Source organism: Dipodomys merriami, unplaced genomic scaffold (assembly GCF_024711535.1).
Source record: "Dipodomys merriami isolate MVZ:Mamm:240054 unplaced genomic scaffold, mDipMer1.0.p SCAF_58, whole genome shotgun sequence".
NCBI classification, from domain to species: Eukaryota; Metazoa; Chordata; class Mammalia; order Rodentia; family Heteromyidae; genus Dipodomys; species Dipodomys merriami.
The window spans coordinates 5364555-5380603 of NW_027206157.1; the positions used below are offsets into that span (position 1 = coordinate 5364555).

General features: G+C 41.2%; 2 non-coding genes across 2 annotated transcripts; both read left to right on the forward strand.

The window, feature by feature from the left end:
• Positions 1–6593: 6593 nt before the first annotated feature.
• LOC138813072 (U6 spliceosomal RNA) lies at positions 6594–6699 on the forward strand. Its single transcript, XR_011367713.1, has one exon. It is a non-coding gene; the product is annotated as a U6 spliceosomal RNA (small nuclear RNA).
• Positions 6700–15725: 9026 nt separating this feature from the next.
• LOC138813060 (U6 spliceosomal RNA) lies at positions 15726–15829 on the forward strand. The gene has a single exon (XR_011367707.1). It is a non-coding gene; the product is annotated as a U6 spliceosomal RNA (small nuclear RNA).
• The last annotated feature ends 220 nt before the right edge of the window (positions 15830–16049 follow it).

Here is a 16049-nt window from a genome sequence, read left to right on the forward strand (position 1 = left end):
GACCAATAAATCAGCAAGACCTCAGTCAGCATTTCTCACATAGGACTTTTCAAATGGGTTGGTTAAATATTGACATGAGCTCCAGTCTTCTGAGGATTCACTCATCTGCTTAGGAATTGATGCTAGCTGTTGGAAACTAGCTCAAAGAAGGATGCCATTTAAAGCCTTATAACGTTATTCTTTACCAGAGTATTCTCCAGCTACTTTGGTTGTTGAGAATGTCTACAAGAGCAAGCATTCTGTGGGAAACATGGAGACACCTTATGACCATTACTTAATGAGATTTCCAAGTGGCTTGCTATCACTTGTACTGCACAAGTCGAATCTGTCAAAACCTATCAGTTTTAAGAGATAAGAGGAGTGGTAAAAATACTTCTAGAGAAAAATGCATCTTCAACATATTTGGTTCCAAGCATTCCGTCTAAGGCATATTCATCAAGTAGTGAAACTTTTGTTGTCTGTAACTATGTGTCTTTCTCCAGGTATATATGTGTGTATGTATGTGTGTATTCATGTGTATAGGAGCATACATGTGTACATATATAAGGGCATATACACACATATATGCAAATATAAAAAATATACATACATAACATATGTGCGTATATATCAACTGTTCAGTGATTTAAACTCTAGTTCCTGCACATTGTCATTCACACAAAGTGTACATGATAAACTGCTCTGAGGATCTTTGCTCTATGATGGTTATCCTTTGTACTCACTTCTGCCACTACTTTGTTTTTCATCCCTGTGAACAGGGATGAAAATCTATCCATAGGATAGCTTTATTTTCATTACATGTATTTACTTACTGATAATAAAAGAAATGGGTTATCTATAAAAGAAAAAATATCTTTTAGGTAAAAGGATAAAGTATCTTTCCATCCCCATGATTCCTATGAGATAAAATTTATAATAATAGTAAAAGTGAAAAGGAATTTTTAGATCTGTTGTTTTGCCATTTAGCATTGCAAAGAATAATATCACATCACTGCTATAACTCTTAAAGAATGCCATTGTAACTGATGGTCCCTATCATGTTCTCCCAAAACCAGTGGATCCTGAAAGATAATAGTACACCAGCAGAAATGCTAAGTAGCAGACATGGAGCATGAACGAGAAAGCAAGTGAATGAGATAGAGTGAAAGATAGAGAGAAATATCATAATACTGAAAGTGCATAACAGATAAATAAGAGCTGTATGAGAATATTCATACAGCTATTTTTAGATTCTACATGTACATTTGAAGGTATTTAATGTACAATAACCCACCAACATAAAATATAAAGTGCTTTTGATAAAAAACTAAAAATTACTCAAGAAATTATAACTGCAAAAACAATTTTCACAGATGCAATTTCTCAGAGATATTTCATGACTTTGAGAATAATAAAGTGGCTGAAGTTAATATAAATTAAGTAGTATGATAATTCACAAAACTATAAAAAGATATTCATATATTTCAATATATAACCCAAAGATAAAACAAATGTTCTTTAGATGATTTTTTAAAACACAGTTTCTCAGGAACTGGGAAAGTGGCTCAATGGTATAGTGCTTGCCTTGCATGCATGAGGCCCTGAGTTTGATTCCTCTGTACAACATATCAGAAAAAGATGGAAGTGGTGCTGTGACAAAAGTGGTAACGCTAGCCTTGAGCTGAGTAGCTGAGGGACAGCACACATGCTCTAGATTTCAAACCTCATGACCAACAAAAACAGAAACAAAACAAAATAGAGTCTCTCATTTTTGTAGCCTCAACTCTGTAATACGTCTGCTTCAACCTAGGGCTAAGATTTTAGGTGTGGACATTTATCAACACTCCTGATTCAGATTCTACTTGATAAAATTTTTAATCAATATTTTTTTCTTAAATTTGCTATTTGTAAACTCACATGCACCTATAAAAATGGTTGAACATCCCAGTAACTTTCTCAAAGTACCTCCAAAAGACAATTTACAAAACTTTGTATTATATTACTACAAGGAAAACTGTAGGGAGCCAGGGTAAACGCCATTACAAGATGGCGCCCACTCCCTTGCAGCTTTGAGGTAACCACTCCATTTGAGGCGGTGCTTGGTGGGACGGTGGGTCCTGAGCTTTGCGCATGCGCGAGCCACGTAGAGTCCCCAGCCAATCCCGTGGCACCTGGTGATGGTAAAAGGCAGACGACCAATGATAGCGCTCTCTCCCACTCAAGCTCTCCCATCAACTAAAAGGCTCTCCAATAAAGCGTGATCTGAGAAGACTCCTGGTGTGGTGGTCGTTCTTTCTCGCTGGTCGAGAAGGCGCACGCCGCAAAGTGGTGACGAAACCCGGGACCCGCACGAGAGGCCGAACTGGAGCCAGAACTCAACACGCGGAGAGGGGACGTCGGTAAGTATCCCCCAGTATGCTGTTCACTGTAGATTTAGATATTTATTGGTTGCTTGCATTGCTTCTTCCTTTGTGGCTTGTCTTTTTGATGGTGCGCACTTGCCTCGAGGAGGGAGGGTTTGATTTAATCCAGGAAGGATGCAAAGTACTAACACGGCATCAGGATAGTCTATCAGAGTCAGCATCCAGTAAAGGGGAGGAAAATAGGCCTAAAAGAAAAAGGGAAAAAAGACAAAAGGATCCTAAAGAATTAAAGCAGGAGGGACTGCAGCCCTCACAAAAGGAGAAGGATCTTAGGGAGGAGGGGGTCTCAAGGACACCCCTATGCCCTTCTTTAAAAGCAAACCCGTTCTCAGCCCTACATGTGGAAGGGCGGGACCAAGAATGCAGTGATCTTGTGAGTGACTCAGAGGAAGAACTGTTAGAGGAGGAGGGAGAGCAGCTCGATCCAGCTGATAGTGAAGACTTAGAAGAGGCTGCGGCGGAGTATGAGGCAGACAGATATGGGGGGTGGTGCCCCCTAGGGGTGGGAGTACCGCAGCAGCCAGGAAGAGGAAACAGAGCTGGCCCTCACCCGTCGGCCCCCTGGGCGTGCCTGCCGGCGGGGCAGAGTCACTTTATAAAAGGAAGCACCTGGTCGCGGCTGGCGGCCACTTTTCCAGTTTTTGAAAATCCAATTACTAATGAAAGAAATTTTGAGCCGGTTTCCTACTCCCAGTTAAAAGATTTAGTTGAGGCAGTCAGGACTTATGGGGTGACGGCCAATTATACCACTGCCTTGCTTCGAAGGCTAACTATTAATGCTATGATTCTGTGGGAGCAAAAACTGTTCAATATTTTCCTGAATTAGTGGCTAAACAGGCAATTTTGGTCTGAAAAAAAAAAGGCAATTTTGGGTATAAAGTATTGTTTGATGCACTTTGCAAAAATTCCAGATAAATTAATTATTCCATACACCCGTGAGCAAGTTGAAATTTTAGCAGCCACAGTGGATATGTGGGCAATTCTTGTTTGTTCATTTCCAAATGTAATTGATAACCATTATCCTAAGCATCCTCTGCTTGCCATAGTTAACAAAAATTTAGTGTATTTTCCTGTTGTCACTCAAAGGAGCCCTTGGTTAATGCTCTGACCATCTTTACGGATGGATCAAAATCTGGACAAGGTGCCTTTTTTGTTCAAGGACACAAACAGCCGGTAGTCTTTAATTTTCGGCCGAATGTCCCACAGGCTGTTGAATGTTTAATTGTGCTTGAAGTTTTTAAAAGATTTAATCAACCTTTTAATTTATTTTCTTATTCATTATATGTTGTAAATGCCATCGCTTCTCTTAAAGTTGCTGCTTCAATTAAGCAGGCCAGTACAATTTCTAATGTTTTGTTACAGATTCAATCCCTTATCTTAAACAGAAAACACTCTTTTTATATTGGACATATTCGTGCCCACTCTATGCTGCCGGGCCCGATGGCAAGGTGTAATGATTTGGTGGACCAGGCAACTCGGGCTGTGGCTCTGGTCGCTGCTGATCCTGTAGAATTGGCAAAAGACTTTCATAGATTGTATCATGTACCTGCTAATACCCTTAGGAAAAGATATAATTTGTCCAGGCATGTGGCAAGAGATATTGTTAAAGCCTGTAAATCCTGTGTTACCTTTCTTCATCCTCCCCATGTGGGGGTAAACCCCAGGGGGTTGAGACCAAACGCCCTATGGCAAATGGATGTTACTCATCTGACAGAATTTGGTAAGTTGAAATATTTACATGTGTCTGTGGACACCTTTTCCGGTGTCATTCATGCCACACCTCTGGCAGGAGAAAAGGTGTCTCACGTCAGAATACACTGTTTAGAAGCTTGGGCAGCTTGGGAAAGCCCCTTAGATTTAAGACAGATAATGGCCCTGCTTATACTTCCCATGGTTTTCGCGCCTTTTTCGCACAAATGCAGGTTGCCCACACCACCGGACTGCCCTACAATCCTCAAGGACAAGGTATAGTGGAAAGAGCTAATAGAAGCATAAAAGAAATGCTTCAAAAACAAAAAGGGGGAATTACTGAGTCAGCGTCCCCCAGGGAAAGACTTTCTCTTGGGCTCTTTACCCTTAATTTTTTAATTCTAAATGACAACGATCAGTCTGCCGCAGATCGGCATTTGACAAGAGACCCCATGGATACTAAAGACATGGTTATGTGGCAGGATGTTATTAATAATAAATGGTATGGACCGGATCCGGTAATAACGAGATCCAGGGGAGCTGTTTGTGTTTTTCCACAGAGTCAAGAAGTACCTCACTGGGTGCCAACGAGACTGACCAGGCTGGTGGAGACTGCAGCAGAACCCCCTCTTGAAGATGCCATCCACTCGTCTCCTGATACAGCTGATCTTCCTGCTGTTAGCAACAGTGCTAATAGCAACCCCTGTGATAGCTAAACCAATGGCTGTGGGCTGTCACCAGGGCCTGGCCAGTTCCTATGCCCCTGCATGCAGACTCCCTTTTTCTCCCCACCTTATTTTCCACAGATTGTGGGATGGAAGACTGGATTGCCTCTGCGGTGTCCTTTTTCAAATAGTGGGTGGGAGTCGGAATGTTTTTAGCCTGCTGCCTGGGAGGATGCGTGGTTTGCCTATGGTTGGTCTGTCGCCTTCGAGCCCAAACCAGAAGGGACAAGGTTGTTATCTTGCAAGCATTAGCCGCTTTGGAGAGTGGATCCTCACCCCAGATTGGGCTGTCGGCCCTGAGAGGCAATTAAACCTTACCATCCTGCATAGCCTTAGCACCCCGAGGGATCAGGGGATCCCATTGCACCGGGACAGGTATGCAACTTGCAATTTGGGACAGGGTGCTAGGCAAGTGCACTGCACTTGAGGGTACCATCTCCTCAAAAAGAGCATGCTGGGTTGCAAGTGGGTTGATGCCCAAGATCCCACCTCTGCAAAAAAGGCATCAGACGGGCCTGGTCATCACTGGGGAAGGCGTCCCTCAGGCGAAGGCCAGTGCAAGGTCCTAATGTTTTAGACAGAGGCCCAACCTCTACTTTTACCTGTTGCCAAAAAACAAAAAAGGGGGAACTGTAGGGAGCCAGGGTAAACGCCATTACAAGATGGCGCCCACTCCCTTGCAGCTTTGAGGTAACCACTCCATTTCAGGCGGTGCTTGGCGGGATGGTGGATCCTGGGCTTTGCCCATGCGCGAGCCACGTAGAGTCCCCAGCCAATCCCGTGGCACTTGGTGATGGTAAAAGGCAGACGACCAATGATAGAGCGACCTGTGTTCCTATTCCCTATATAAGCGGCCATGTTTCGGGTGCACGCTCTCTCGCGCTCAAGCTCTCCCATCAACTAAAAGGCTCTCCAATAAAGCATGATCTGAGAAGACTCCTGGTGTGGTGGTCGTTCTTTCTCGCTGGTCGAGAAGGCGAGCGCCGCAGAAAACAATGCTACAAATAAATAAAAACAACAATTAAATATTCATGATTAATAAAATGAAAAATAAACCAGTTACGTGTTTCCAGTATTTGAAGTGTACTACATATTAGATTTTACTATATTCTCATATTCCTGTACATTTAAAACTGGCTAAGATTATGATGTTCAACAAGAGTTTTATAGGCTATGAGTAGTCTTTAAAGTTACCCACTAAGATTACTATTTATGGCTCATCTCGTCATTTGTATATGGCTTATATCATCACTTGTTGCTCGCTAACATATAAAGTAAGGAAGCTCTAAATTGTAGTTAACAAATTCTTAACTCTTTACTCTGCTTCTTTAAACAAAGGCTTTGCAACTTCTCATTAGTAAAGTTTCTATAAATTCTGAAATATAAATACTTAGTAATATATGTCTGCTACCATAAATCTTAACTACTTCATGGAAAATTTTTATGACCTGCCAAACAGTCCCTATTTTGGCATATTTAAGCAAATTCCCAAAATTAAACCCATTTAAAGCATTAAAAGTTTAACAACCTTAACCCTTGCTGCAATGTTCATTATGACAGGTGCCTTGTAGAGAATAATTGAACTCCTCCTTCTACACATCTCTTGAACCACAAATATTTGTAATACTTTGTTTTTGACATATCAATTTTGAGTTTCTTCTTAAATATGTGCTTATGTAAGAAATAAATATTTCATGACCATTCTTTTGCATTTACTTTTTGTTGAAGTGTCTAATTTAAGAAAATCAATTACACTTTATATATAAAAAAAAGTTCTGTGCTCAATTTGGCAGCACATACCCTAAACCTGGAATGATACAGAGATGATGAGCATAGCTCCTTCGAAGGATGACACACAAATTCCTGAAGCGTTCAATATTTTTACAATGACAGACGCTGGAGGGAATGTGGCCAGAAGTAAACACTACTGAATTCTTGGTGAGAGTGTAAACTTGTCAACCCCTTTGAAAAGCAGAATGGAGGTTCTTCAAAAGATTCCACATAGAGATCCTCTATGACGCAGCAATCCTTCTTTTGGGCATTCACCCAAATGATCAGAAACAAGACCATACTAAAACTACAAGCACAACTATGTTTATTGCAGCATTATTTACCATAGGTAAGATATGGAACCAACCCGATGCCCCTCAGTACATGAATGGATCAAGAAAATGTGTGTGTGTGTGTGTGTGTGTGTGTGTGTGTGTGTGTGTGTGTGTGTGTGTGTGTGTAACTGTGACCCCTCTGTACAGTACTTTTACAACTAAAAACATATAAAAGTGTTCTGAAATGGAAGAGTTTATTCCCCCAATTTTATCCATATAATATTGTTAACAAAGCAGATTTTTAAATACTACGTAGAATGTGATACGTATTACAGAAACCATTACATGTAATGAGCAACCAGAAATAATGTTATCAATTGACTATGCACTGCTTCCAAGGAAGCCAGATGGATAATTTCTCATGCTCTAAATCAAACTGGTGATCTTATGTCTTGATAGTGTAAAAATATCAGGGACAGAATAATGAAGGAATTACAACTGAGGTGAAATCCATATGAAAATATACAAACCTGATAAAACATATAAGTATCTGAGCAGTATATTGCGTTTTAAATCATTTACGCTACATTGTAAAGATAATGAAGACCTATTAGAATGAATTAACTTTTTGATATCCTATCGTAGCTCCTTAGAAGGATGAACTCTTTCCTCATTCTTGTAGAGGCTTCATCAGATGAGAGGAACTGTATTTTTTTGTTTGCTTCCTTCCATTTATTCTTCACTCTGAAATATGAGCTACATGATACTGAAATACACCAAGGAAAATTAAACACACAAGCTTTGGAAAGATCAATCAATGTAAAATAAATAAAATACATATAACCTTGTAAAAGGTCCAAATAAATTAATTTATATAATCTCAAGTGTAAACAGAAAATGATTTAAGCAATGTCACGTAATTGAAAAATGAAAATTTTTAGGAGATACTTAATTTTTTCCTTTCTACTACATTGAATTAATTATTGATTTTGTATAGAGAGATTAAAGATGAGATTAACAAGAAACTTGCTTAAAACTGGGCACAAATTCTGAATAGACATGTATTCCAAAATCCATGAAAATCGCCAGTGGGTTTACAAAGTTGTGTTTAATGCTACTTCTGTGCTGGCTTAAGCTTTGGGAACAGAAGTCATTAGAGAAATGCAATTCAAAATTACTATGATACTCCTTCATAACTATTACAACTCTTATTTTAAAAAAATCAAAGGAACCAGTTGTGGTGGGAGTCAATTTGCCCTAGAAACCCTCTAAGGAGAGAGCAAGATGAGGCATTGGCTTAAGTGAGCTGCTCGATGTCTGCCATCCCCAAAAGAAAAACATTGGAGTGAAGCTCAAGGCCATAATGCCTTTGGGCTTGGGTCCTTCCCTTGACGATAGCATCTGCAAGTTGATCTGCCTGAGATTATACCTGAGGTGTGCCCCCAGGGGAGTGTGAACCCACTCTAATGGCTCCCCCCTTTGAATTAAAACTGCAGAAATCAATGTAACACCTCCAAACCACCAAAGGGAAATGGGCTCAAAAATAGAATTCCTCTTCAGGAAAACTTCATCGAGGCCTTTTTGGAACTGCAAAAATATTGCCCAATGGCTGTCTGTAATTGTAATAACTTCTTGGTGCATCCTGCCTTTTAATAGGGCAAATAAGGCACACACTATCTTTAGGGACAGGCACCCATGGCAACAGCCAATTGATTTCCCCTAAAAGGCTCTGAAGTTGGGTTAAGGTCAGAGAGGTTGGAATATCCAGCAAAGGCTTAAGGAGACTGTCCTGAGTCAAGGTAAGGTGGAACCAGAGCACCTTAAAAGGAGGTAACTTTTGAATCATATTGAGTGCTATGGTGAAGCCCTCCTTTCTTAATATGGTGCGAATCTGGGCCAGTAGGCCCTCCAGGTGTCCTAGGTCTTGGTGCCCCACGATTATATCATCCGGGTAGGCAAACACAAGGGAGGTATCTGAACCCAACACAGGCCCTAGAAGTGTGGCGAAGTATTGTTGGCAAAAGGCCAGGTTATTTGCCATTCCCTCTGGCAGCACCGTCCATTCAAATCTCCAATCAGGCAGGGAAAACTTAAGAGAAGGGATGGAGAAAGCAAACTTTTTGCAGTCATCCGGATGCAGGAGGATTGAAAAAAACAATCTTTAATATCAATCACACCGAGTTATATTCTGAAGGTATAGCAGGAGTCCAGGGCATACCTCTTAGGGATGCCTACTAGCTCCATCCGTTCATTTACCTTTCATAGATCTTGGAGCATACACCTAGCCCCAGAGGCCTTTTGAATAACAAATATGGGTGTGTTCCAAGGACTCATAGAAGGGCATATGTACCCAAGGTTTATCTCCACCAGAAGGTGGAGGGCTACAAGTTTAGGTTTTATCAATGGCCACCACTCCACCCAGGTAGGGCTTCCTATCTAAATCAAACTTGGATCCACAATTCTTTTTCCAATGGTATCCCTTAGTGCCCCTGGGTCAGGGTGTAGGGGGAGGTTAGGACCCCTCGGGCCAGTTGGCAGAGGATTGTTGTGAATAGTCCCTCTTAAAGTGCCTCTCCTGCCCACATTTAAAACAAGTCCCTCTCCCCGATGGTCTTGGGGTTCCTTGGCCCTGGGCTGCCAGTGCCTGAGTAATAGCCACAGTCATTGCAGATGTCTGAGCATGTAAAGCTAAAGCTTATGATTGGGACTGGTGCTGTTGCATTCCCACATCCTGTGAGGCCACCAGCCATCTTCTCAGAAAACACTCTCTCAATCCCATGCAGGCCATGTGGTGGTCTGCATTCATCTCTTCCCAGACCAGCAGCTTTACAAACTGATCTTGGAGGTTCCCTGCTGGCAGCTTGTGGTTAATACTCTGTTCAACTCCATCTACAAACTCAACTAGAGGCTCACCAGGTTTTTGTGTAACTCGTGCTATGAGGGACTCAGTGGGCCCATCATCCAGTTTGAACCATGTGGCAAGTCCTGCCTGCATCACCTGGTCACGGTATGGGCCAGGTATTGCGGCATGTTGGATGCCAGTGGAGTACCACTCCCCATCCCTTTTAACATGGTATAAGTAATAGGTATCACAGATTGAGCCTGCCAGTTATTCTCCACTTGCACTCTGCATTCCTCCTTAAAGAAAGCTCACCATTTAATAAACTGAGAACAAGTGAGGAAGGCTTTGGCCACATCCAGCCAGTCCTTGGGGACACATGGGTGATAAGCAATGTCCTGTAATAAAGTCTGGGCCCAAGGAGAGTTTGGACCATCCTCCACCACTGCCTTGTGGAGCTCTTTTAGATCTTTAGCTTCCCATGGATACCATTCCAAGGGCCAGATTTACCAGATACACTTGGGGAAGCAAATCCTGTGGCCCAGGGTCCGGGGTCCTGGGTGGCCCTTCCTTTCCAGGGTAGGCCTCCAATTAGGTTACTTCCCCACCCCTCAACCCCTCCATGGAAGGTTGGTAGGGGTCCGGATCTTGCAGTTCCTTCTCACAGGTTGCGTAGGATGCTGTACCTCTCCCTCAATCGGGGAAATAGGGTGGGGACCTAGGACCATCCGGGGAACCTGAGTCAGAGGGGGTAACTTTCACCCTCATTTTGATTTCCACTGTGCATGTTTCAGTGCATTCTTGGATGAATTTTACCCATTCCTTTTCCTTCTCACTTCTCAAGTCCTCCTTTATTCCTGCTAGGCCTAATGCTGCCTTTCCTCTTACTTCTGTGAAATAGCATTACCCATACTAAGGGTTTCACTTACCCTGTGAGACTGCTTAGCCTCTGCCGGTATCTTTTCCTTTCAAGCCCCACGTTGGGTGACAGATGTTGGGTCTTCGTCCATCCCACAAAAGACGGATGGGGTCCAAGGAAAGGTAAGTGCAGCTGCTCCCCTGTTCCGCGGCCTCACTTAGCCAGGGAGACAAACAGACACAGCAGTGAGTCAAGTGAAGCAGGAAATTCATTTATTAACTCAGAGCAAGCTCTTTTTTAAAGCAAAAAAGACCAGGTGTGCATGGGAGGGGAGGAAGAACCTTATCATGCACCTAAGCTTCCACGGGATGGTTAGTCATGGAATGCAAAGCAAATTGGGCTCTTCCCACACAACTCCCCCTCAGCGCCATCTTTACTGCCCATGTGCTCCACAATCAAAGACCTCGGAGTCAAAGCTGACACTCTAAAAAATTCAAAGGATGAAATAAGTGAAACCCTAGGTCTCCTTGGCACAGGCCAAAATTTTCTTAAAAGAGACACAGAAACACAACAAATTAAAGAAAGGTTGGACAAATGGGATTGCATAGAATTGCAGAGCTTCTGCATGGCAAAGGACATAGCTAGCAAGATCACCAGAAAGCCCACAGATTGGGAGAAGATCTTCACTAAACATACAATGGACAAGGGTCTCATATCTACAATATACCTGGAACTAAGAAAATTAAATGCCCTAACAATAAATCGTCAAAGAAACAACTGCCCAATAAATAAGTGGGCTATAGACTAACAGAGGAACTTTGCTGAAGAAGAAAGAAGGATGGCCAATAGACACATTAAGAAATGCTCAACTTCCCTAACCATAAGAGAAATGCCAAACAACATTGTGATACCACCTCACTCCAATTAGAATGGCTATAATGAAGAACTCTAATAACAACAGATGCTAGAGGGGATGTGGACAGAAGGGAACCCTACTGCATTGTTGGTGGGAGTGTAAACTTGTTCAGCCACTTTGGATAGTAGTATGGAGGGTCCTCAAAAGACTCCACATAGTGCTCCCCTATGAACCACCAATCCCACTTTTGGGCATTTACCCAAATGATCACAAACAAGAGCACACTAATGGTACCGTTTACCACAGCTCTAAGATTTGGAACCAACCCAGATGTCCCACCATAGATGAATGGACCAAGAAAATGTGGTATATATACACAATGGAATTCTATGCCTTCATCAGAAAGAATGGCATTGCCCATTTATTAAGAAATGGAAAGACTTGGAAAAATTATATTAAGTGAAGTAAGCTGTGCCCAAACAAACATAGGTACCATGGTTTCCTTTATTTGCATAAACTAGTATGCCTGACACAAGCAGAAAAGGTCAGATAAGTTGATGGTAGGCGAAATAAACTCCAAGATAAGGAATCAAATGGTTTTTCTTTCTTGCAATTGTTTCTAACATACTTATGAGATGATTTCTTTGTTGCTTTGTATGTCCTTCCCCCACGGTAAAACCCCTGCTTTCATTGTATTTGAGGTTGATATAATTTGTGGAGGGCTAAGGCAAAAACAAACTGTTTAAATAGGGATACAGCTGGACCCATTGCAACAATAAGATGTACAAGATGTTACATCAAAAAAACAACTTTAAAACTTTGGCTGGGAGGTGGATTAGGAAGGAGGGTGATTTGAAGGGATTCGAAGGGGAAACAAAGGAGCAGGCAACAATGCTTGATAAGAAATATACTCATGAATGTTGAATGAAGACTGTGGAAATGAAGCTGGAGGTTGTCAATTTTTCGTATAGATAGCAGTTTAGTGTTCCAGTGAACAGTCTTAGCCTAGAGAATCACACCAAGTGTGCTATCACTGTACAGAGAGTTTGGCCAGAGAGTAAAAATTGAGTCAATGAGACAGACCTGAGCACTTGCTTGCAGCTGTGCCAAGGCGGTGGTGGTGGCGGCCATAGCCACACTACCTAAACACAGAGAGTCCGGGACAAAGGCACCAGACCCAGAGAGCTAGTGGATTCTACTCAACACCAGCAAGAAGTGACAAGGAGCAAATATCTTCATCCTGCAGATCACAGACTAAAGATGACCACGGAACCAACACTCCAGCGTGAGTAGAAACCTGACATCCTCACTCCTTCTCAGGAAGCAGAGGAGGGAAGTCCACCTCTCCCCACCCCCAGCAGCAGAGATCTCCATTTTTGATACTGACAGAGGCCTGGCTGAGGAGCTAGCAACAACTCAGGCCTTGGAAGAAAGCTGGAGTCATTTAGCAGGTCACAGGAACCTGACCTGACATTCCAGGCGTAGCTCCACCCAAGGGAAAGTCACCAAGCCCAAGCAGAGGATCCTTGGTCCCTACAGGTGTGGCTTTCTTCTGGGTAAACAGAGCCAGAGGCTGCCCCTCCCTACAGCAGCCTAGAAAAACAATTGAAATTCAGTATACATAAACCCTGAGAATGGCTGTAGGCTGGGCTTTGTGAGTATATCAGAAGCTATCCCCTCAGGGAAAAGCTACTGTTTGGTGAAAGGCCTCAACTCTACCCAGAACCTAGCCTCATCACACCATCTCCAAACTAGAAGAAACAGCCATCTCCTTCTTTGCCATCTCCTTCTTTTGTGATAATCAAAGCAGATCTCTCTCCCACTGAACTAGCAAGGAGGAGGATCACAAAATCCTGGGTAAAGCAGAGCATTTTTCTGCCTGCTCAAACAAACTGACTTAAGTAACCAATCAAGACAGACCAGACAGTAACCACAAGCAGACCTGAGACTCCACAAAGAGATTCCTTAGGACACAAGGGAGATAAAAGATCTTCCCATGCACGCAGCCCCCCCCTCCCCAATCAAAGAACTCTTTTTTATACCTTTTTTAATTTTTACTTTTAAAAAATTTTTAAATTATATTTTAAAAATTGTTTTCTATTAATCTTTTGTCCTCGCATAATTTTTATTTTAGGTGTGTGTGTGTGTGTGTGTGTGTGTCTGTGTGTCTGTGTGTCTGTGTGTGTCTGTGTGTGTTTTAATCTCTACTGAGTTTTTGGTCATTTTTTTCTTTTTTCTTTTTCTCTTCTTTTTTTTCTTTTTCATTTTTTTCTTCCCTTTCTTCTTTTTGGGTGACTGAATTGCTGTTTTGCTCATCCTCAGATACATACCTGTCATCGATTATTAGACTTTATCTCCCCTGTGTACATATTTAACCCAGAAATTTATTACTCAATTCAAAACCTCTTAGGCTTAAATTCTTTAAAAGTAGTATTATCTCCTTCTACCTATATAATTTTAAGAACTTTTATTTTTTAGCTTTTCTTCTCTCAATATCACTTCTTTACCCTTTCATAATTTTTGTGTTTCACTTTTTATATTTAAATTTTTGTTTTTCCATTTTCTCTTGTTTTTTTAAGTCTCTCAAATAATTCTTCCCAAGCTATTTCTCTCTCTGAAATTAGGACTTGGTCAAATACACTCTCTTTTTACCTACCACATCCCTCTAATCCTACTTTTCCCCACATTTCTCTCTAAATCTAATAACTTCTCGTTTGCAAAATTCTTCTTTTCTGTTCTTAACCCATTAGTACATAGTTGTTTGATGTTGAATAGATTGTATCTATTGAAGTATGGAGGTTCCTCTAATGACTTCACATTGAGCTCCCCCATGACCCAGCAATCCCAATTTTTGGCATTTACCCAAATGGTAACAAACAAGACCATACTAAAGCTACCAACATAACTGTTTATTGCAGCATTCTTTAAGAGAGCTATGATGTGGAACCAATCCAGATGCCCCTCCGCAGATGACTGGATTAAGAAAATGTGGTATATATACACAATGGAATTAATTCTATGCCTCCATCAGAAAGGATGACATTGACCCATTTGTTAAGAACTGGAAATACTTGGAAAAAAGTATATTAAGTGAAGAAAGCCAGGCCCAAAGAAACATAGGTCCCATGGTTTCCCTTATTTGCAATAACTAGTGTATGTCTGAAACAAGCAGAAAAGGTCAGATAAGTTGATTTTACGTGAAATGAACCCCAATATAGATATTCCTATTTTTTTCCTTCTTGCACTTGTTTCAAACATATTCATAAGATGATTGCTTTTTTGTGTTCTATGTCCCTCCCCCACGGTATAACCCCAGCTTTCATTGTATTTGATATTGATATAGTTTGTGGATGGGAAGGGCAAAAGCAAATAGGGATACCGGTGGACCCATTGCAGCAATGAGATGTACAAGTCGTTATGCTGAAATTCGAACTTTACAACTTCGGGCAGGTCGGGGAGGGGGTGGGGGGTGGTGGAAGATATGAAGGGAAGGGGAAACCAAGGATGAAGCAATAATGCTTGATAAAAATGTACTCATTACATTTCCTCTGTAATTGTAACAACTCTGTATGGTATTTTCATGATAAAAAATTTTTTAAAAGGATGTAAAATATTTTGATTATAAAACATTATATATATATGTATATGTATATATGTATATATATGAATATACATATATGTATATATATTCATTACCTTGCCCATGTAATAAAATCCCCTCAGTACGATATTTTCACAATAAATAAATTATCTGAAAAAAATGGTATCAGTCAATAGTGCATATAATTTTATTTTTCATTACAAACATAGAATGTAGTAAAAATTTTCTTAGCAATTACCCTGCACTAGGTTGTGGGAAGATTCTAATGGAAATAATATACTGTGTTTATGTAGAGAATTTGAGCATCCAAAATTTTAATATGCTTGTGGTCCTAAAACCAATACCTTGCTGATATTGTGTGACAAATACAACTTCCTATAAGTACAGAAGTTTTCCTTGTATCTTTTCAATTTATATTTTTATTGTAAAGTTCCTGTGCAGAGGGGTTACAGTTACGTAAGTAAGGTAATTAGTCCATTTCTTATTGAGCATTGTTACCCTCTCCTTTGTCTTTCCCCTACCATTCCGCCCCTTCATACCTCCCCAACATGTCGCTCCACCCCCCCCCCATAGAGTGTCTTGTATATTTCATTGTTACAATGTGGCAACCTGTGTCCTTTCCTTGTATCTTCAATGAAGAAATGCTGGCTTGATTTATGCTGATTCTACTGTTGTAGACACACCTAAAATCACTCGCCAAGTTCAGGAGTACAAAATGAAATGCATAGCAGAAACATTGGAACATTTCAGAGAAGATTAGCATGGCTCATGTACAAGGATGACAGACAAATTTCTGAAGCATTCCATACTTTTACAACAGATGCTGGAGGGGATGTGGCCACCAGGGAACCATACTGCATTCTTGGTGGAAGTACAAAACTTGTTCAACCACTTTGGAAAGTAGTATGGAGGTTCCTCAAAAAACTCCACATAGAGCTCCCCTATGACCCAGCAATCCCACTTTGGGACATTTACCCAAATGATCACAAACAAGACCATACTAAAGCTACCAGCACAACTATGTTTATTGCTG